Below are 22377 nucleotides of genomic sequence, written 5' to 3'. Positions count from 1 at the left end.
TAATTGGGGGTCATGTTATAGTGGAAGACACATCAGGGATTGAAATCGATCCCATCGCTCTCTTATCCAAGAGCACGGCTCCTAGAAAAGCTCCTCTCTCTCCTGCCCATCAATCCATCCCTCTCCAGTAGCCCATCCCATCAGTACACAATCATGCTGTGAAGTCAATCATATTTTAAAAGAAACTCCAAAAAGAAAGAAAGGAAGGAAGGAAGGAGGGAGAGAAGGAAGGAAGGAAGGAAGGAAGGAAGGAAGGAAGGAAGGAAGGAAGGAAGGAAGGAAGGAAGGAAGGAAGGAAGGAAGGAAGGAAGGAAGGAAGGAAGGAAGGAAGGAAGGAAGGAAGGAAGGAAGGAAGGAAGGAAGGAAGGAAGGAAGGAAGGAAGGAAGGAAGGAAGGAAGGAAGGAAGGAAGGAGGGAGAGAAGGAAGGAAGGAAGGAAGGAAGGAAGGAAGGAAGGAAGGAAGGAAGGAAGGAAGGAACCATCCATTGATCCCCCATTTCCCCTCATTTCTCTGTTCCTCTTTCCAGACAAACTCTCCAAAGACTTGAACCTACTTGCAGTCTCCACTTTCTCTCCCCCATTCTCTCTTGAACCCACTTATTCAGGCTTTTGCCCTTACCACTTCACTGTAATCGAGATTGTGAAGGTGGCAAATGACCCCTCTTGGCCAAATCAGAAGGTCAATCTCAGTCCTCGCCTTAATCTATCACTAGTCTGACCCCTCCTTTCTTGAAGCTCTTCCTTCACTAACCTGCCAGGGCAGGTGTGCACCCTGACAGGCCCCTCCTGCAGAGCTGATGGCTGGTCCTCTTTATTAGCTCTATTAGAATGTTCAAAGGTTGGCCCTCTCCTCTATCCCCACTCATTCCCTCGGGGGTGTTAATCCATGCCAGTGGCTTTAAATAATGTGCTCCAAAGAATGGTAAATGTATATGTCTAGCTTGCCTCTTTTCACCTTCTCTGGCTCCTCCTTTTGGAGCTCCAGTGTGTACCTCAAATGTACCATATTTAAAACAAAACTCTTCATTATTATCCCCCAGTGTGCTCCTCCCCCAGGGTTTCCCATCTCTGGACATGGCAACTTTATGCTTCTAGTTACTCAGTCCAGAGGCCAAGGAGTCATCATTGACTCTTTTTTTTTTTCATCATTGACTCTTCTTCAACCATCAGCCATCCTGTTACCTCTTTCTGAGAAGTGGATCCAAAACCCACCCCTCATCACCAGCTCCCTGTTACCACTCTCTCTGAGCAACCATTTGTTTCCTGCCTGGACCATTGCAATCGCTACTGTCCCTGTCCATCCTTGTCATTTTTCAGACTGTGGCCTATGTGGGTACCAAATGGAATTTTTAGCATGCCAGGTCACATCATGTCACTCCTTTGTCCAAAGCCCTCCAATGGCTTCATTCTCAGTCAGGTTGAAACCCAAAGGTCATTCCACCTCCTAAGAGGCCCTCACACCTTCTTTGGCCTCATCTCCTGCCAGTCTCCCCACCCCTCTCTGCCTAGCTGCACTGGTCTTCTGGCTGTTCCACAAACATGCCAACATGTTCCTACCTTGGGGCCTCGAGCCTCACTCTTCTTCCTGCCGAGAGACTCTCTCACGATGGTATCCACAGAGCCAGCTCCTCAGTTCTTTTGGTCTCCTTGGAAAGAACTCACCAGAAGGCTCTATAGAAAATAGTAGCCTGTACCACTGCTTTCTTTACTCTGCTTATTTTTTCTCCATATTGCTTATTTCTACCTGAAAATATGTATTTATGTGATTATTAATAGTCATCTTCTCTCCTCTAGAACTTAAGCTCTTTAACAGAAATTTGTTTTGTTCACTGCTTTAACCTCAGTGTCTAGATTCTAGAACAATGTTGGCCCCTGGTAGCTGCTCAAGAAATATTTATTAAAATAATAATTTGGGAAATATGTGTTTGAATTCCTTCTCTGCCCCTAATTCCCTTTGTGGCCTGGCAAATCACTTTGCCTTTGTGCCTTAGTACCTTCACTCTAGAGTGAAAAACAATTCTTGCCCTTCCAAATCCAACAGATAGTTATGAAAGTCCAATGAGATATGGGTTGTGCCCTGACCGGTTTGGCTCAGTGGATAGAGCGTTAGCCTGGGGACTAAAGGGTCCCAGGTTCGATTCCAGTCAAGGGCATGTACCTTGGTTGTGAGCACATCCCCAGTGGGGGGTGTGCAGGAGGCAGCTGATCGATGTTTCTCTCTCATCGATGTTTCTGACTCTCTATCCCTCTCCCTTCCTCTCTGTAAAAAAATAAAAAAAAAATATGAAAAAAAGAGAGAGATATGGGTTGTGAAAGCGTGTTGTAATGAAGATAAAATGTATAAAATCGATAAAAGTTCAGTTCATTCCCAGTTATGCTCAGACTGGTAAGTTTACCTTGGATGTGAGAAGAATGTTATGAAAGTAGCTGGGCTCTTGTTAATCTTTCAGGGCTATCTTTGGAGTAGCCCAGTATGAAGAAGGAAGGGAAATCAACTTTTATAGTATATCTGGTCCCCACTGGGGGCTGGGCAGTGGGCGCCTGGTGTGATGCAACCTGCTATTTAACACAGCTCTGCCTGGTAGGTTCTGTGAGCTCCCCGAGAACAATAGCCATGTGTTTTTAGCTTTGCAGTAGCCCAGGGTAGATGTCAGTAAGAGTTGACTGAACTGGGAATTGGGCTTGACCCCCCCACCCCCACCCCCGGAAAGGGCTCCGTGACTGTAAGTGACTTGCCCAAGGTCACACGAGTAAGTAGGCAGTGTCACTGTCCCAGGCCACTCCATCTGATGTAAGTCTCTTAAAAGCTGTCCTGGGCCATTTGGTACAGTCTCTGCACAAACATCTTTCGTTACAGCAGGCACCAGACTGTGTGCAGCCAGCATAACAGCTTGTCTTTAGTGCCCTTTGAAAGGAGCTGGAAAGCTGCTCAGAGAGAGAGCAGAGGGGAAGTCCAGGGGAAAGCCTTCTCCCAATCAGGCCTGACTTTGCAGCACCTCCCAAGTTTCGATGTGCAGTTTCAAGGTTTCACTATGGCCACTGCAGTTGCTATGACGATAGAGCAACAAATATTTGGAGGCCGGTAACACCTCCCTCCCCACCCCCATGCCTAGTCAAGAATGTTTGGGACATGGCCCCTGCCCATCAGGCTGCTGTTTGCAGCTGAATGCAGCCTTTGTGACCGGCCTCCTGGCCTGCCACCAGACTCCAGAGAGACGACTCGCCCAGATCTTTCCAAATAGTGTTTGTGTGAGTTGTCCACAAGGAGGGGAAAGAAAGCTCTCCACAACTCTAAGAAAATCATCCAGCCTATGGCTGACCTCAAGACAAAAATAATACGAAGGCTCATTTTGCAAACTGGGGAGAGCCTGCAGGTTCAGTGAGGGAACAATGCAAGTGAGCAGTCACTGAGCATGGGTGTGTGCGGGGGAACTCTGCTCTTACAGAGTCCTCGCAAAGGCCTGGCCAGACGTCTGTGCCGTCACTCCCAGCCTGCACACGGGCAAGTTCATGCTCATGGGAGGGACACAGGTTGCTTCAGGTCATCAAGTTTGTGAGCAGAGAGGCCGAGGCTGAAATGCCCCATCGTTGTGATTATTACTGACCTAATGTAAAGTTTTCTTACTAGATTTCTGTTGCACAGTGCCTGGCAGGTTTTTGGAGCCTCTCACCTTGTGCATTGCTGAATTGATCTTGAAAGAAAATGAATAAAGTGAGAGAGAGCAATTAGGCCTTCTTTGGGAGTTAACTTTATTTCTTTATGGGAACTTGATATGCTTGCCTATCACTGCAGGCCAGGCATTGGGGGATCTCTCCCAAATGTGCAGTCCCATGGCTTCCCATCTGGCTCCAGTTTTGTTTTGGGGGAAGGAGGTGGTGAAGGAAACTTGACTTAATGGCAGGTGTTACCTTCAGGGCTAGAAAGGTACCATTGTCTCCCCTGCAATAAACTGCCTGGTTTTCACCTGCTGGCAAATCGCAAACTCACTTACCATTAAAATACCGGGTCGTTACTTCATTAATTTAATAAGTCTTTATTAAATGCCTACTGAGGGTCAAGCACTGGGCTGGTATTGGGGGTAGAGAACTGAATAATATTTGTTTAACAAGTATTTATTAAGTGTCTGCTCTGTGCTAGGTACTATGTCAGGCCCTGGGGATACCACTCATTCCCTCTCCTTACGGGAATTGCTTGCAGGTAAGTCAAGTAGAAATGCTTGCCATGGGAAGGGTTATTTCTTCCCTTGTAAGTACAGGTGCCAGGGGAGCACCCAGCAAGGGCACTTACATGAGTCCCGACCCGCACTGTCTACCTCAGTAGCCACCAGCCGCCTGTGGTTATTCAACACTTGAAACGTGCCTGGTTTGAATTGAGATGTGTTATGAATATGAAACACACACTGGATTTCAAAGTCTTAGTATGAACAATAGAATGTCTCATTAGCCATGTCAATTGAGTAGGTGTTGAATTGATAATATTTTGGATATAATGGGTAAATAAAGCATATTGTCAAAATTATTTTCTTATGTTTTTCACAATGTCTGTTAAGCCACCCAGCAATCCTGTGAGGTGGATATGATTGTATTCTTATCTCCATTTAACTGATAGAGAATGGGCTTCAGTGGTAAAATGACTTGTCCAAGGTCATATGACTTAGGGAGGGTTACTCATTTTCTCAAAATCACACAACTGGACCTTCCCTCAGAGAAAGCCCTTGGTTTAGAAATTGGGTCTTTGACGAGCAGTTAGTTGTTTTCCCTCAGTGTGTATTAATCTCCTCTATAGAGAACCTAAGAGTATGTGAGAAGCATGAGGTGTAATCAGGAGGGCCTTGAAGGCCACGCTGACTTTATTCCCTATGTACTAGGGAGCTGTTAAAGATTTTTTGAACATAAGCATGTCATGGTTATAACGTGTGACTATAGCAGGTCACTCAAGTTCTTAGGTGAATAGAGTGGAGCTGGGAGCCCAGTCAAGACAAAAGATGGTAGGATGGATGTTAGGGTGTTAGCCCTGGGAGTGCGGAGGAAGGGATGCCTCTGAGTGACGGCCCACTGGGGACAGTTAGGTGTTGTCCTTCAGACGCTCTTGTGAAAGAGGGGAGTGGACCTAGCATGACGTCTCTGTACTTGCCCCATCTTCACCCTGCATGAGGGATTTCCCAGGCGATGTGCTGGCCTGAGGGAATCCCTGGCACACCTATTCAACAGGGCAGCTCTGCTTTCTCCTCAGGTCTCAGGTCCACCTCGGTCCATGACTCAGTGTGAGAGGCTGGTGGGTTGGCTCAGTGACCTACGGAGAAAGGTTAATCGTGTCCGCCTGAGCAGTGGCTCCCCACCCCAGCCAGAGTGGCCTGTGTGGTAGAATCTAGTGGAAAGGTCATCAGAGCAGGTCTGAAGGTGCCTGGCTCAGTCACTGGTTGCCAGGCAACTCTTTGAACTCTGTGCTCTGATTTCTCTCCATCTATAAAATAGGGAAACCTCTTGGGGTCTGCAGGGATAAGATTAGGTCATAAATTCTTATAACAGTTCACTCATCCACTGTGGACCTCTCTGTACTAATGTGCTGGGGATTGGCCCTCCCTCAGTGGATTCAAGTATAATGAGGAACCAGGTAAATAAATAGAGAACAGAACTCAACTTTCCAATATAGTTTCACATTTACTAACTCACTGAGTCATCTCATGTGAGATAGAAACAAATTGCACCCCTTTGACAGATGCGGAAACTGAGGGCGGGCCAGGCAAAGTGATTTGACCTTCCTGGTGTTCCCACATTGCCTTGGACATAAGTCCATCAGAGTCCTTAGCACTTCTCTATTTGGGTTGGAGATTGAAATGTTTATTCCCCCAAAACTTTACACTCTCTATGGACTTCTCATTAACTTCTTGGCCACCATCATCTAGCCCAAGCTTGGCATATGATAGTAGAGGACTGGCAGGCAGAGGGAGTGGTGGGGAAATGCAGCTAAAAGTTATGGAGCATTGGCCAAATTCGGGCTTGGCTGGTCACTTTACATATGTCACTGTTTGATCTACTACAAAAACTCAGCTCTGTGGGTATTACTATCTGTTTTATAAGAAATGTGCCAGAGGCTATGAGTTATGGGATTTGTGGAAGGTCACATTGAGAGTAATCTGAGAAGCTTCAAACTCAGAAATGGCCCAGGAGAAGGTGTGTGTGTGTGTGTGTGTGTGTGTGTGTGTGTGTGTGTGTGTAGGGGGGCGTGAAGTGGGTGTTGTGGCCAGCAGTCCAAACCCAGAACCAGAGAGTTTTCTGTAGAGCATTTAGCTAGTTCCCTGGAAGCATCTTTAGCTTCCAGAGCTGAGCTTGCTCTCAGGCTTTTGTTAGCATCTGCATTTTCCCTCTGTAGCACCCAGCTGCCCCTGCCCACTCTCGGTGAATACTTGCTGAAGAAATGCTGAAATGAGAGAACACAGGCTTGAAGAAGTCATCACAAAAGCTGAGCTCCCACCATGGACCAAGGCCCTGGGGTAAGTCATTTACTCATTTTTTTTTCACTCTGTCAACATCACGATGGGGTACCATTATGGCCTCAGTGTTACAGAGAGAAATTGAGGCTTAGAGATGTTGTCCTTGGCCTGAAGTCATAAAGTTGGTAAGTGGCTTTGAGTCCAAGCTTGTTGGGTTTCAGCCTGGATGACCAATCACTACTCTGAAGTATGAATGGACTGTGGCTCCCAAGCTCTTCTGAAAGTGATAAGATGGCAGCAGCATTTGCTCCTCTAGAAGGAGTATCTTCCAGTCACTTACGGATCTGACTCTTGATGAAATAGCCCTCTGTCTGCTGGCTCCCCTGGGGTCAGAGAGCCTTTTCCAGTCCCCTCTGGATCCAACTATCTTTGAGATTTTGAAGGCCTTCATTTGAGGGTGTGGATTAACTAGCCCCAAATCTGAGGGCTTCTCCAAGTTACTTGCTAAAGGGATTCTTCAAGCATCTCAGCGTAATGTAACCAGAGAGGTCTTAAGAAATCAGGCCAAGTAGAGGAAAGGATAATGAACAGGAAATCAGGACATGAGGGAGTCGTGAGTCAGCAATGTGGAGGTGGCTGCCAAAAGAGATAATGTGAACTTGGGATGTATCACTAGGAGCATAGTGTCAAAACGTAAGGTGACATTGCACTTACTCTGAAGTCAGACTAGAGCTGGAATGTGGGGTTAAATTCTAGTTCCAAATTTTCAGATTGTCATAGTCAAACCAGAACTTGTCCTAAAGCTCAGAACCAGAACACAGAAGGGGGTGATGTTGTCCTCCTTGTCTAGGCTGATGGACCTGCATTGCTTTTTCCTGAGGAACAGAAGGGAGAAGAAGTGGGAGACTGGGATTTGGGTATCCCAGAGGTTTCCCTATGGATGAGGCAGTAGATTTCTTCTTTCTGACCCAAAGGAAAAAGTAAGTTTCAAGCAAGAAAGTAATAGGAAGCTAGATTTAGACTCAAATTGAATAATATCTTCTATCATTTAAAAAGATAGCCAAAGAAGGAATACTTTTGAAGAAAAAAACAAAAAACTGGAGGAACCTCTTCTCCCTCCTCTGTGTGAGCCTAATTTCCCTAAGCCTCAGTTTCCTTGTCTGAAAGGGGCAGGTGTGGAGACTCCAACAAGATGCAGACTATGGGAGCAGGGTTGTGTGATGGTCACACGTAGGGCCCCAGGAGGCACACAGCTGGGATGCAAACCTCAGCTTAGGGTGACCCTGCTGACTTATTGTAACTTCTCTTGTCTCAGTTTCCTCATCCACAAAATGGGGTTAATATGTGTAAAGCACTGAGAACTGTCCCTGTTGATAAAGTTTGCCATCATCATCACCATCTCTTTTCATGTATGAAAGTGACTATCACATTAACTAGTACATTATAGGTGTTCAAAGAATGTATGTGTCCCCTTTCTCTCCTTCCCTAGCCCCTCTTCCTCCAGGGTGTCTCTGGGAGACCAGCTTCTTGTAATCTCCTGACTTCTGGAGAATGTTTCCAAGTAGCACAACATGGATTTACAGAGATTCAAAGGCAGCTGCCTGCATCCCTCTATCTAAATACCCTTTTGGTGAAGAAAGAGGCTGAACAAGAGAAAGGCAAGCCCCTACTTTTAGGAGTTTCCCATTCTTTACTAAGTATTACTAAGTGTGTACTTCATTTACTAAGTGTTTTTACCTCCACTGACTCATTCTCTCACTGGTTCATGATGTGGCAGGCAGAGAGAGCACCGATGTGGAAACTGAGGCTCAGAGTTTCATTGACTTACCCAGGGCCACTGACACCAAGTGGGTGAGCCAGGATTCGAATGCAAGGCTTTCCTCACTCTACATTCAGCATTTGCCTCAGGTATTCCCAGCCACTTGCCTCTGGCTGCACACCTCCTTCCTCCCTGGGATTTTGCTCCAGGAAGCATGGAGAGGCACTCGGCCAGGTTCCCAAGCTGAAGCCAAATCCTTGCAGCATTAGAGAGGACCAAGGAAGAGAGAGGAGCCTGGAGCCCTGGGTGTCTCCGCATGAGCCTGAGCCCTGAGAGCTGAAGACCTCACCTGGGCCAGCCCTGTTTTCAGGTGGCTCAGGAGGGTGAGATCCAGCACCAGGCACCCCTGTCAACAGCCCAGCGCCCCTACCAGCATCGGCCAACGGAAATTTCTTTGATAATCGTGTACCTGTGCTATCCAATACACTAGTCATTATAACACATGGCTGATGGGACTGAGCGATGGTGATCTCTGCTTCATAGCCCGGTCAGGGAGCTTGTGGAAGTTGCACAGTTGGCAAGTAAGGCCGTGGGGACTTGAGCCCATCTTGTCTGCCGCAAAGCCAAGCCCTTCACCAGCACACTGGCCTCTTGTCCCACTCCCCGAGGAAAGCCTGTGTACCCTTCTGAACCCAGACAGGTGATTGGGTCATGTCTGCCTGCGCGGGGCCTCACTTCCTGCCCCACTCCACCTGGGCCCAACTCTAGAAGCCACCTGTGTTATTCTACTGATAGCAGTGTTTGCCCTTCCAAAGCCAGAACCATAAAAGGCAGCTTTCAAAGTCACTGCCGCAGAAATGTCAACACGAAGGGGAGGCCAGCCGTGGTTTCTGAGGTGGAATGTCACCTCTGGGCTGCCTCAAAGGCTGCTGGGAGTCCAGGAGCCTGGGGTCTAGACTCGCTTCTACCACAAACATGCTGTGCTATGTTTGGCATATTTCTTACCTTCTCTGGGCCTTGTTTTTATCATCAATGTAAGGAGAGGGTTGGACTTAACTTGAAGGCCTTAAAAGGCTCTTCTGTGCCTAAAATGTTCAGTGTCCTCTGCTGTGGGATCTGGGGAGCAACGCCCAGACTCCCCTATAATGACTGTGAAATGCTTTATGCAGCAATCTTCAAAACAACACCACCCCCAACCACGGACTTGGATTTTTTTCAAAACCTCCAACAATATCGCCATTGAAGCAGTAAAGCTATTCATTAATATCTCATAAAAAGTGATTTTGTGATTTTCTTAATGTATGAAAAACGTCCCCCACCCCCAGCACTGGGCCCAGAGCCCCAGAATGTAAAACCACAGGCAGACCACTAGGATTCTACAGAGCTCAGGTGTTTGGACAAATTGCCTGCACTTGAGAACACAGGGCAATTTTCTCAACTTTTAAAATGTTTTCGCCCCTCCTCCCCCCTTTTCTGGGGTTTCGCCCTTGCTTGTAACTTAAACCACAAATAACACTTTAAGCCTCTGGCTGTGAGGAGTGGAGTAGTGGCTGCCAAGAACAGCATGGTTCACGTGGGCCCTTTTTCTGCCGCTCTGGAAAACTCTGCCGAGGACAGCAAAACCTGCATTTTTCTCTTTCTTCTCTCATCGATACAAAAGATCACTTTTTTTTATAGGCTGGGGCAGGGGCAGATTGGTATTGATTCCTGGTGGGCACATAGGAATCAGCCGTTTGAGGTGAATCAAAACCCAGCCATGGCAGCCCCAAAGCTTTCACAGATGCCAGATGAACCCCCTCACACTGGCTTCTGTTTAAGTCCTTTATCCAGAACTTGGTACATGTAGGTGTTCACTCCCTGTTTGTGGTTGAGTGAATGGCCTTGTACATTCTTTCTTACTCCCAGCTCTCAGATGAGCATTCATACCCTCATTTTGTAGCTGAGGGAACCGAGACTCTGACAGGCAAGCCCAACTCATTCGGGTCATTCATGGGCTGGTGTGTAAATCCGGGCTGGCTCCAGATTGGACTCCTACACCCAAGCTCTTTCAGTGCCTGCGCTCAGCCACACAGGCCAAAGAAACATTGTGTTCTCAGCTCACGGATGAAGCCCAGGCTCGATAGACAAGGCCTGTAGAACTAGACTTCTCTTCTCTGAGAGCTTTCTCCCACAACTTCTAAAAGTATCTCTCTGGGGATGATGCTTCCAACAGAAATGCCAGGTCACACCTCTTTCCAGCTGCCTGCTGGACATCACTGGATTTGTGCTCAGTTCTATAGACAGTGCATGGGCCATAGTTGGTGCTTACTGTTGGCTCAGTAATTAAGTCAATGATGGCCCACAGATACTATCCAAATCGGAACTCACATTATCCACTATTGATTCTCCAGTGTCGAGATAGGGCTTGGAAAAACAATTGTTCAGTGAATGAGAGAATAACTGAAGGATTGCATTTTCCTTTCCTCCACCCCCACCTTACCCTCCATACAGATTATCTTCTGAATTGTCTACTTCTGCTAAAGACACCACCATCTCTCTCCAATCTCTCAAGCCTATAGCTTGGGACTTCCCCTTGGACACCCCTTCACTTACATGACTCATCAAATTGGTGACCATATTCTTTCAGTTCTGCCTCTGGCCCATCTTCCTTGCCTGTCCTCTCCTTTCCAAATTGGAACTCAGGAACTTCTTGCCTTTATTATTTAAAGCTGTCACAAGGATCAAAATCCTGAATTAAATTTGCTTAAGCAAAAAAGTGAGGTTTAAGTTAGAAGAATAGAGGGACAATCACAGAATTGAAGGTGAAACCAAATTACCAAGCCCCAGGAAGGGCCCAGTTGGCTGGAACAGGGGTCTTTCTCTTCCACCTCCCTTTTCTGAGTCAGGTGATGTACTGGCTTCATTCTCTCCCATCTGTTTCCTCCCTATCATAGGGGCATGGATGCCTCTAGACTTACATCTTTCTTTCCAGGTCAGTCACTTCGTAAAGGCAGGAACTTTATTCATTTCTTCTTTGTAGCTTTCCCCACAGTACCTAGTATAGAGTCTGGAACTACAGAGTGCTCAGTTGTGGAATCTCTAGAAGGCTCCTAGAGTTGGAGGAGGTGGGCATGGTCTGTTGAGGCAGATGAAATGATTAATCATGTAAGGCCAGACTACATGGGTTTGAATCTTGGACCTTTCACTTACCAGTATGCCCTAAGAAAGTTATTTCAAAGTGTCTCAATTTGCTCATCTATAAATTGGGAACAATAATTGAGCCTAGATCATTAGGTAGTTATGAAGAACTAGGGGTCCAGTGCACGAATTCGTGCACCTTGAAAGGAATTGTGGGCTGTGGTAGGCACAGGGGCGGGTCTCAGCCCATCCTCTGTTCCCCTGCCCAGCCCCTCCCACCATGGCCCCCAGCCCCCTCTCTGCCAGCAGCCCTGATCCCACCACTGCCGCTTCCACGCACTGATGGCGCCAGCCCTGCTCACATCGCTGATGGTGCCGAATGATTGGGACTGGCGCTGGGTGCTGGCAGTGGGTGTGAGCGGTGGCTCCTACATCTGCAGCGGGTGCGAGCGGGGCTGTTGCTGGCAGTGGGTACAAGAGGTGGCTGCCCCGATCACCCCTCAGGAGCAGGGGGAGGCGGAGAAGCCATGAGGGGCGATTAGGGCTGGCAGCCACTGCTTGCACCCGCTGATGGCACCGAGTGGTCAGGGCCGGTGCCGGGTGCTGGCAGCAGGTGCGAGCACCAGGCAGGACTGTAGCATGCGGGAGCAAAGAATTTTCAGTAACCACCAGAGGCTCGCCCTGATGACAGCGACCGGTGCCCAACCTTGGTCAGCGCCCCCACTCACCTGCTCCACCATCCCACCATGGCCGACACCCCCTGGTGGTCAGTGCACATCATAGCGACCGGTTGTTCGATTGTTTTGCCGTTTGGTCTATTTGCATATGAGGGTTTTGTATATATAGATGAGTTAACAAGTATAGGGTTCTTAGAAATAGAAAGGTGCCTGGCATAGAGTGAGCACTCATTGAAATTTGGCTGCCATAAAAATGATGAAGAAGATGATGATGATGGAGTTCATTGTTAATGTTGGTGATGATGATCTGTCTTCTGGACTTAGTCTCTTCTTGAATGGTTTTACAGGCCTATGTGGAGAAGGCACAGGGTTTCAACTTAGGAGAACTGAGCTCAAGTTTTTCCTCTGCCATTTTCTAATCATAATTCTTCCTTCATCAAATAGTCTACCTGAGCAGACTGTCCCCCAGGGAGCCAAGGTGAGACATTAGCCTGGCAGCTGGGCAAGTTCTCTAGAGAACTGCTTGTCCGTCTGTGAGCCAACAACAGTCACTGGAAGTCAACAAGGGAAATGGAAAGGGAGAGACCCAGGCTCCGCAGGGCGCACGCCCTGGGACCTGCGCCAGTGTGAACACGGTTTTCCGGGTGAGGATTTCCCCTCCTGGAATGGGAATAGCAGCTGAGGGTGAGGAGAGATAGGGAACTGCCTGTGCTTTCTAAAGGGCTTCCTTCCACAGCGTCTTATTTATTTAAGCGTCATAACAACTCTTGGTTTGTGCGCACTTGCGAATGTACACACACACACACACACACACACACACACACACACACGAACACACTTTCTCTGAGTCACAGATGAAGAAAATAAAGCCACATAGGCTAAAGGACTTGCCTAAATCCACCCATCTACTAAGAGACAGAAGGCAGGTGAGGAGGAGGCTTGGGATCGAGCACATCCCTGGGAACCCTTCAGGTTCCTCAGGTCAGGGGTGAGTTACAAGGAGGGATCAGGGATAAAGGCGGTGCTGTGGGACCAGAAGAGTGGTTTCCCATGAGGTGTCCCTGCTGCTGTTCTCTCCTTTCTCAGCCCAGCCTCCATGTCCTTGCTGCGGTCAGCCTCTTTGCCTTTAGCCTTCACTGGGTGGCACTGCTACCCGTTCAGGCTGTGCCCCATTAAACATGCAGTTTCTGTTGTTTAGTGAGCAGGGGATGGGGAGAAAAGGAGCACCTCGTTCCATACTACCTTCTCCTGAAGTGTCCCCTTCTAATTAAGGTTCAGGTAACACATTACATGGCACTAAAAAGAGTGTGAACGCAGGACCTTGAGATAGTAGAAAAGGTGGTCAAAGCTTCCTCAACCAACCAGGAGTGCTGCCCTGGCCCCCACCCACCAGGCTAATTGGCCCTGGCCATGCCTCTGAGTAGTCGAGTTGTTGGCCAGTGCCTGGCACATCAGAGGCCACCAGGACACCTTTGTAGACTAAGAAGCAGAGACACAGACCACAGGAAGTCAGTCTCTCTCCCCTCTGCTGGGACTTCCCCCTTAGGAATATAGTAGGCTCTCAGTTGGGTCAAAAGCACAGCTGTGGGGGCGAGCAGGAGGAGGAGGAGGAGAGGGTGGATATGAGGAAGAGGAGGTGGAGGAAGTGGAGGAGGGGAAGGAAAAGGGCTGGGGAGAGGAAGTGGGAAACAGGAGGCGGGGGATGGAGGCAGGGGGAGGATGCATTGGTGGGGATTTAGTGCCTCTGATCTCAATCCCTGAACCTCTTTCAGTCTCTGGAGAAGTCCAGCCTGCCCATGGGACAGAGTGGGAAGGCACTTCCTCTGAGGAGCTTGGAGCCCTTACAGGCTTTCCACATCTGGGAAAGCTTGGGTGGGGGCTGGGCTGCCTGGGTCCAGTTTCCTACCCAGCCTGCTAGCTTGGGGCCAGACCCTTAGAAGACTAGCTTACCCAGGTCAGGTCCAGTTGCTCTGGGTCTGGATGATGTTTCTCAAGAGCTAGTGGGGTGGGGTCCAGGTGTGCAGCCTGCCCGGGAAGCCACAGAGCTGTGACTCAGAGAAGGGGCCTCTGGGGTCTGCTACCTACCAGGCTCCTGACCACAGCGAGACTGGCCTGCAGGGCTGGAGAGAAGGAATAAATACTTAATTTTAAAGAGTTCATAGCTGGAGGAGAGGTTTTTTGTAGACTTAAAGGTGAAAGAGCCCTGAGCTATAAGAATAAGGAGAGCATTCCCGGTGGAGAACTTCCTTTGTGCCTATGGAAATGATTACCAATGGTCCTATGACTTGCATGCCCACTGTGTGCCAGGGCTTTCCCTTACTGTCCTATTTAATACCCGCTGTCACCCCCCAGGAGTGAGGCCCAAGTATTCTCACCTAATGATCGAGGAGGCTCAGACAGGCATTGAATGCAGAGCCGGCACTATTCAAAGCCTCCTCGCTCTCCAGCTGCAGAAAGGGAGGCTCAGGAAGATGAGCAACTTGTCACAGTACAGAGTGTGGCACATGGTGAGAGCGGCAGGCAGAGCTGAGCCTCCCACCTGCCCTGTGCCTCTTCATCCGCCACTCCCATGCTCTCCGAGGCTCCCAGGCCTTTGCTCAGAAGGCACAGAGAGTGAGCTTCCATAACTGCTCCAGAGAGATGCCTATTACAGGACTCCCAGCCCATCGCCCGCTGCCAGGGCCATCTTCTCCACTCATGGCAACATCCTGCTCTTCTCCAGTGCCAGGGCACAGCTGGCCTCCCAGGAGGCTCTCAGGGCGAGAATGACAGTGCACCATGTGCTGATTGATAGAGATGACAGGAAAGGAGCAGCCAGGAGGGAGGAAGGAAGGGCTGGCGGGAGTCTGGGCAGTGGGAGGAGCTGGTGGCCAGTGTTTCCCTGTAGGGAGAGGGCAGGCGCAGGGGACCGGCTTCCTTGTAAACAGTGCGGCCAGCTCTAAAAATACCCGTCCTAGACTGGGGACACTGAGCTCCTCCGGTCTCCTCCAGAGCCTTCCCAGGGCCCTAAGCCCCTTTCCTGAAAGGTCAAGGGGTTGGGAAGAAAGTCTTGTGAAGAGTAGGATTTCCTTGGCAAGGAAAGTATAACAATATTGTGTGTGTGTGTGTGTGTGTGTGTGTGTGTGTGCGTGCGCGCGCGCGCAAAACAGAAGGAGGATACTCTGTGGGTTTTGTTTTCCTGAGCCCCTGTCCCTCATTAGTAATCAGAGGCCTGGGCCCAGCTCAGGGGCCAGTCCTGGAGCTTAATTCACAGCCTAGGGTCATGGACAGAGAAGGCCCTGGACAGGAGTCTCCAGCTATTCCCCTTTATGAGGTGAGTGACTTCTGACTCAACCTCAGTACCTCAGTTCCCACAATTATGAGAGGGAGTAATAGTAGTGTTTACTTCACTGGGGTGTGGAGAGGATTAAATGAGATGCTATATAAAGCTCTTATCACAGTGCCTGACACATGGTAAACACTCCAGAAACACTTATTATCATGATTTATATGGGAGGATATTCTATTTCCTGAATTTGAATTTAAGTCCTGGTTTAAAAGAAAATTTCATAGGTAGGTGAGAGTGGGGTGGATAAGAAGAAGCAGAAAGAGGCTGAATCATAGAAAACTCAAATCTGATTTTTGACAGATGGGGAAACTGAGGCCCAGGGAGGAGAAAGGAGTTGCCCCAGGCTGGACACTGTTTTAGCAGCTACCTGTGGGTCAGTACAAAATAGCAGTATGAAGAGACCATGAACACTCCGTCCCTCTAAGTTTGCCTCACTGAGTGTCAGGAGAATGAGGTCTTTCATTGATATAGCACTTTCAAGTTGGGAAAGCCCTTTGCAAGGGGGAACAGACCTCAGCAGATCCTGGCCAGAGGGCTGAGCTCCCTGAGGGGCCGCTTGATGGACATATGCAAGGACATAGCCAAACAGAACTCATCCTTGGGCGTGGTGTCTGAGTTACGCATCCATCTACTGTGCCTTGAATCCAAGGACCACGGGGAAGAGGCTCAGGCTGGAAAAGCTCAGGTTGGCCTGAAGAAGGGTCTTCAGACCCTGTGTTGTCTAGTCGGGTGGGCACTAGTCAAGTGAGCACTTGCAATGTGGCTAGCCTGGATTTCAAAGATTTAATTTAAAAAAATGTAAACTGTCTCAATCAGTTTCTATTGATTCCATGTTAACTGATATATTTAGATTCATTGGGTTATTTAATATATATTATTACAATTAGTGTCACCTGTTCCTTTATACTTTTTTCCTGTGGCTTCTAGAAAATTTAGAATCACACGTGGCTTACAGTATCTTTTTGTTGGGCAGTGCTGTTCTGACCACAGCTTCTGTGCCACGATGGAGCAGGCTGTCCCACCCGTAAGCAGCCTCGCATCACTGGGGATGTTACAAAAGCCTTGTTAATGGAAGTCTGTAGCTAGGTGGATACACTCTGTCAGCCCTCCAGTTCTGATTCAGCCGTGATTCCAGGCCATCCTCTGAGGAGCACTTGTTCCTTGGAATATGAATAAGTGTTATAGGAAAAAAAGACTGAAGATCAGTTTAATGTGGGGAATACTTGGTTTAAAAAAAGTTAAGTTCCTTTATTCCAAAACTTCCCAGGACCTTCTAGACACAAAGTCCCCTATGAGTTTTGGATGACAAGGACACTGGACAAAGCAAGTATTCCCCGTGTTGATTGGTCACAGAGCCGTCTCTTTGCAGAGCATGACCGGGAAACGACTTATTATTAAGTGCATTCCTTGAGAAGTTCTGTTGTCAGCACTGAGTTCAAATTCTGGCTCAAATCCTAGGTGACCATGGACACATTGCTTCACCTTCACCAACTATAAAAACTGACCTCTCAGTAAAACTTTGTTACTTTTAAAATCGCAGAGAAAATGTAGTGGAGTGGCTGATGCATAGTAGGTCTTCAAGAAATGGTAGCTCTCATTACGAAAGCCCAGAGAGGGAAGCCGGCTTCACAAGCTCACAGGAGAATGAGTGATCGCTGGGCTCTGGGCCTTGGCTATTGGCTTCGCTTCTCTTTACTAAGCAACAGCACATTAGAAAAACAAACAAGCAAACAAAACAGAAACATTTCATAGGGTGAAATAGGAAGCTTCCTCAAATCTGGTGTGATTTTCTAGATCAAGTCGGTTTTAAACTGAAGACACTGTTTCCTCCTCTCCCTCCCTGCCTTGTCCCTCTGTGGGGCCTGGCAGGCTCTCCTCTTGGCCCCTGTCTGCTGGGTTCCTGTCCCCACTGTCCGTGGAGCCCCCAGCAGATGGTTCGCCCTTATCAGCAGGCTCCAGGCCAGAGGAGGAATCCTCCGGTCACATGCGGTCACATGCGGCTTTCTGGAGGGAGGGGGACCTTGTAAATAAATAAACACAGCCCACACCGAGGAAGGGGGAGGGAGGAGGGAAGAGAATCCTTGACATTTGGTGACTGGGCCAGGATTAAAGGCCACAGGACATGGCAGAGCCCTCATTGGCCATTTCTGAGAGGGATCGCCAATCTGCTCAGCTTCCCTGGATGACAGGGTGGCTGTAAATAGCCCTGCGGGCTGGGCATTCCCAGTGTGCTGTGGGCTGGATCCAGGCCTAATCCCCTGCCCAGGACTAACCTTTCACAGTTTACAGAGCACTTTACCTCCTGGCTCAGTGGAGTCTCACAGATCTCTCCCGAGAGAAGAGAGGTCTATCATCACCCCCAAATTTACAAAAGAAGAAACTGAGGCTCAGCTTGGAAGTGACTCACTCCTGGCTACACAGCTGGCAGTAGTCAGTCTGGGCTGAGACCTGTGTGGATCTTCTGCGGCCAGATCCAGAGGTCTGCCCCTCACCTCAGGATCCTCTACCATGGGTCTCTGTGCCCAGTACCAAGCTCCATGCACTGTGCGAGCCCTGCTCCTCCCCAGGGCAGCCCATATGCCAGGGAGGTGGATATGTTCACCATCTTGGTGGTGGTGATGGTCTCACAGGTCTGTGCCTATCAAACTGTGCACTTCAAAATTGTATTTGAATTGTTTATTGTATGCTGACTAGGCATACTTCCATGAAGTTATTTAAAATGTAGAAGATAAGAGGCAGAAAAGGATGGAGGAGATTGGCAGGCATATCATTCAAAAGCTCCATGAGAAGTCTTAAAATGGGGACACAATATTCTACGGGCACATGGGGAAGAAGAGAGAGCTTCTTCCCCAAATTGGAGATCAGGAAAGACTTCTTGAAAGAGGTGTCTGATGGGACTCAAGGTATGGATAAGGAGGTATTTGATTAAGAAAGATTAAGGGGGAAGATACAGGTAGAATTTGTTTTGGGGAATAGAGAACAGTGTACTCCTTCCTCCCCTCCCCCCCATGCCTGCTGCCACACACACTTTCTTTCGATTCTTTGAGGCCTGAGGTTAAAACTAACAGCTGCAATTCTCTCTTTTCTTCAGAAACTCAGACACACACCCTACTTGGCAGGCAGCTGGTTTTGCTAATAAGGGTTCTGCCTCTCTCCCTCCCCCACTATGCAGCTCATCCCCAGGTCCCACTGAGCCTTGCCCTCTCCGATTTCCTCTCTGAACTCAACTGCCAAATGCTTGCGGGGTGAGCCACCGACAACTCTGCTCCCAGGGCCCAAGGCACCCTCATTTCATCTTCTTCCAAATTCCACAAAAATAAAAGGAGGTTTGGGGCAATTTGTGTGGGAGTGTGATAGGGTCCTAGGTCCAAATGAAAATACCTTATTTCTCTTCCATACCCTTTGGCTTAGTAATAGACATTCGACCCTTGGAGATTTTTGAATAATGAATTTATTAGAATATATTGTGACACGCATAGAAAATTCAAGAATTATTAGAATGCTGTGCACTGATTATTGGTTAATTTGCTCCAAAAGCAATTCTGATCACTGCTCTTATGGTTTGTAAAGCATTAAATTGGTTTGGATATCCCATTATTCATGCCTTTATATTGGGGACTATTCCAATAACAGAGGAAACCCACGTATGAAATTGTGGGTTAGCTCCTGCTTTTCAATTTCCTTGACATGTTTGTTGATTTTAAACTGCCCCTTTTCACAAGTTTTCTTATTAATTAAATAAACCAGTCAGCCACATTCCCTGCATCCAATTCAGCACTCCAATGTAAGCTTAGTTCTGGAGTCAGCTTTCCAACCTCGGCTTACGGGACATTAGTCACTGGGAGCAAAATGTGCCATTTGAACAGCTGTTTCGGGCACTCAGAGTCCAGGGCCTACAGGTTTGGAGAAGGTGGGGGGAGGGAACCAATTTTATTTACAAAATACCTATACCAGCTGCCCAGGCCTTTACAAAGAATATTTCTTAATTCTCTGAATAGCCCATTCATTCTTTTTTGGTTTAAGATAGGTCTTCTCTAGGCACGGCAAGTTTAAGAACTTGTCAATGAATCATACAGTACATGTGTGGTGGAGCCAGGACATGAACCAAATAGTCTTATTCTAGAGCTCCTACACTTGAACACTCACTGTCCTATATGGACCTCATCTATGGACCTCACCCTTCCAAACCCAAGACATAGGGACCATTATTATCAGGCCTGTTTTCCAGGTGAGAAGCCAGAAGATTAAAAAAAAAAGTAATTTTCCCAACTTAAACTAAGCATAGACTCCGGATTTGAACTCCGTGATCCTTGGTTAATCATTTCACCCATCTATGGGTCACCCATCCATTCATTAATTCAAAAAAGAGTGGCAAGTGCTTTTTCTGTCCCGGGGACTGTCTTCTCCCTAGAGACGAAAATACGTATAAAGTATGGCCTCTGCTCTCCAAGAACTCATAATCCAGTGAGTAAGAAAAACATCTTAAACAGTGGGAAACGTGATTGCAGTATGAGAGATGCTGTAAGAGGTGTAGAAAAACAGCTAGAGGGATATAAAGCTAAAGCATCAAATTGCTTGGTGAAATAAAAGTAAGGAGGGCTCTGGAGAGGAGGGGACATTGCATTCATAACCCTATGGTCCCCAGGTGGAGAAAGGGAAGGGGGCACCCCAGGCACAGAGCATCAAAGGCAAAAACTATAATAATAAAAGTGTAATATGCTAATTAGACAAGACGCCCTTCCGGGATGAACTTCCTGACTAAGCCGGGGCTGTGAAGGAAGCCTAGGTCCTGGGTGCCTGTGCCAGCAGCCCGGGGAAGGAAGACCTACTCTTGCATGAATTTCGTGCACCGGGCCTCTAGTGGTATAATAACAGTCACAGTGATATTGAGTGCCTGCCTCCTGCTTTAGGTACCATCTCCTACAAGGCTGGGAAGTGGGTACTAATATTCAGTCCACTTTACTGAAGAGGAAGCATAGGCACATGGAGGTCTTGCCTGTGGGCCTGCGATCACATAGTAACTTGCTCAAGATCCCACAGCTAATAAGGAACAGAGCTGGAATTCAACCCCAGGCATCCTGGCTTCAGAGCCCACACTGTTAGCCACTGTGCTCTGAGAGTTTGGGGGTGCTTGCCAGTGGTTCTTCAAGGGGGTGGCAGGTGATGGGACTGGCCACATAGCAGGAGTTAGGCTCAAAGGTTCTTCCTTTTTTCACAAGGCCTTATATCTTAGATGTTCTTGAGATAAGGACCCTGGACCTCTTGGGAGCCATTAAGTAATAACATTGTGGTGTGTGTAGGTCTGTGTGTGTTGAGGAGTGACATCCACCTCTCTCTATAATGAGGCCAATATGGAAGAAGGTTCATGAACTGCTTGCTTTTGACTGGAGCTGTACCTGCTCCTGTAGGACTGTTGCGTGTCTTAGGCTCAGTGGGATTCTCTTGGCTTCAATGTCAGTGTTTGAATCCTTGTCTTGTTCTGCGTTCCCTTGCTGGACTGGAGAGCCCATGAGGACAAAGCTTGTCCACCTTCTCCGTCCCCAGTACCCAGCACAGTCCCCACCCCCAGTACCCAGCACAGTGCCTGGCACATAGTAGTTACTCAAATAAATATCGGTTGAATGAATTACTATTTATTGAATTGAACTCTTGAGTCATTGGATAATAGTTTATGTATAGGGCAGTGATGGCGAACCTATGATACGCGTGTCAGAGGTGACACACGAACTCATTTTTTTGGTTGATTTTTCTTTGTTAAATGGCATTTAAATATATAAAATAAATATCAAAAATATAAGTCTTTGTTTTACTCTGGTTGCAAATATCAAAAAATTTCTATATGTGACACGGCACCAGAGTTAAGTTAGGGTTTTTCAAAATGCTGACACGCCGAGCTCAAAAGGTTCGCCAACACTGGTATAGGGTGATTACATTAATTATGAGTTAAATCTGGTTTGGTCAATAAAACATTTCACACTGTGCAATCAGTGAAGTAGGAGGGTCTTTTGAAGGTGGAAACTGTAGGGATTAGTGGCCCAGATCAGTAGTTTACAAAACGAAGCTGCTTTCCGAAGAACTGGCTTTCAGAGGTTTTGCTCCAGTGGGTCTGAGGTGGTGCTTGAGCTTCCTGGGTGATACTGCAGTGCCTGGGTCTTTCATCTGGGGGTGGCAAGGATGAGTCCCCTCATCTTCTCTTCTTTCTTGTCTTTCCCTTGTTCAGCTTGTGCTTGGACACTTGGAGTGGTGGGTGCTTACCACCTCACAAGGCAGGCTGCCCAACCCACTGTAACCACAGCAGCAGCAACGTAATGATGAGGACACCAATACAGTGAGCATATACTGAGCCCTCCTTTACACGTTATGGAGTCCAAAGGCTAGGCATTATGTATCCCCGTTTTACAGTGAAAAACAAAACAATACCGAAAACTCAGAGGTTTGGTGGTTTACCCAGTGTCTCAGAGGTGGCGAGGGGCAGGGGATGGACTCAAGCCACCCGGCTAGTCTACCCACCTGCCCTCCCCCAACCCCAATCTGGAGCTGGTCCCTGGCAGCGAGGGCAGGGGGCCGACTCCCTGGAAGGAGGAAGGAGGAAGGAGGAGGGGGAGGAGAGGAGAGGAGCTGGCCCGCCAAGTGGCAGGCTCTGCCCAGACTCCACTCGCTCCGCCCAGCCCTCCAGGGCCTCCCCATAGAAGGTAAACCCGGGCAGGATCCCACGAGGGCTGGCTGGCGGGGCCTGGAGTCCCGCCGGTTTCAGTTTCTGAAGGGAGGGGGGCGGGGCGGGGCGCACTGAGCAAACAAGGGCGGGGAGGAGGTTCTGGAAGCCTTCCCAACAGATAGCAGATTAACTCCCTGCTGCCTGGGAGCCACCCACGTGGGAATGGGCGGGTTACAGGCGCAGGGCCTCCCTGGCAGTCCCGCAGTCTCCGCAGTGGGCGGGCACCCCTGCTCCCAGGCCATCTGAAGCCCAAGAAGGCACCCACGGGCTGGCCTGGACGCCGCGGCTCGGGGCGCCTCAAGTCCAGTTCAAGTCGGCTCCCAGGCCATCTGAAGCCCAAGAAGGCA

General features: G+C 48.4%; 1 long non-coding RNA gene across 2 annotated transcripts in view; it reads left to right on the top strand.

The window, feature by feature from the left end:
- The window catches only part of LOC102260411, a 126263-nt gene that overhangs the window by 84832 nt on the left and 19054 nt on the right, over positions 1 to 22377 (top strand). The window contains exons 5-7 of one of the 2 annotated variants that reach the window (XR_313782.2): positions 4139 to 4198; positions 6374 to 6494; positions 7924 to 8088. This is a non-coding gene — a long non-coding RNA (uncharacterized LOC102260411). Of the gene's footprint in view, positions 1 to 4138; positions 4199 to 6373; positions 6495 to 7923; positions 8089 to 22377 lie in introns of those variants that run through there. The other variant, XR_001362780.1, reaches the window with a different exon arrangement.

The sequence above is a fragment of the Myotis brandtii genome, unplaced genomic scaffold, assembly GCF_000412655.1.
Source record: "Myotis brandtii unplaced genomic scaffold, ASM41265v1 scaffold304, whole genome shotgun sequence".
Lineage (NCBI taxonomy): Eukaryota > Metazoa > Chordata > Mammalia > Chiroptera > Vespertilionidae > Myotis > Myotis brandtii.
The sequence above is the reverse complement of the archived record's forward strand: the minus strand, read 5'-3'. Positions and strand labels throughout refer to the sequence as shown.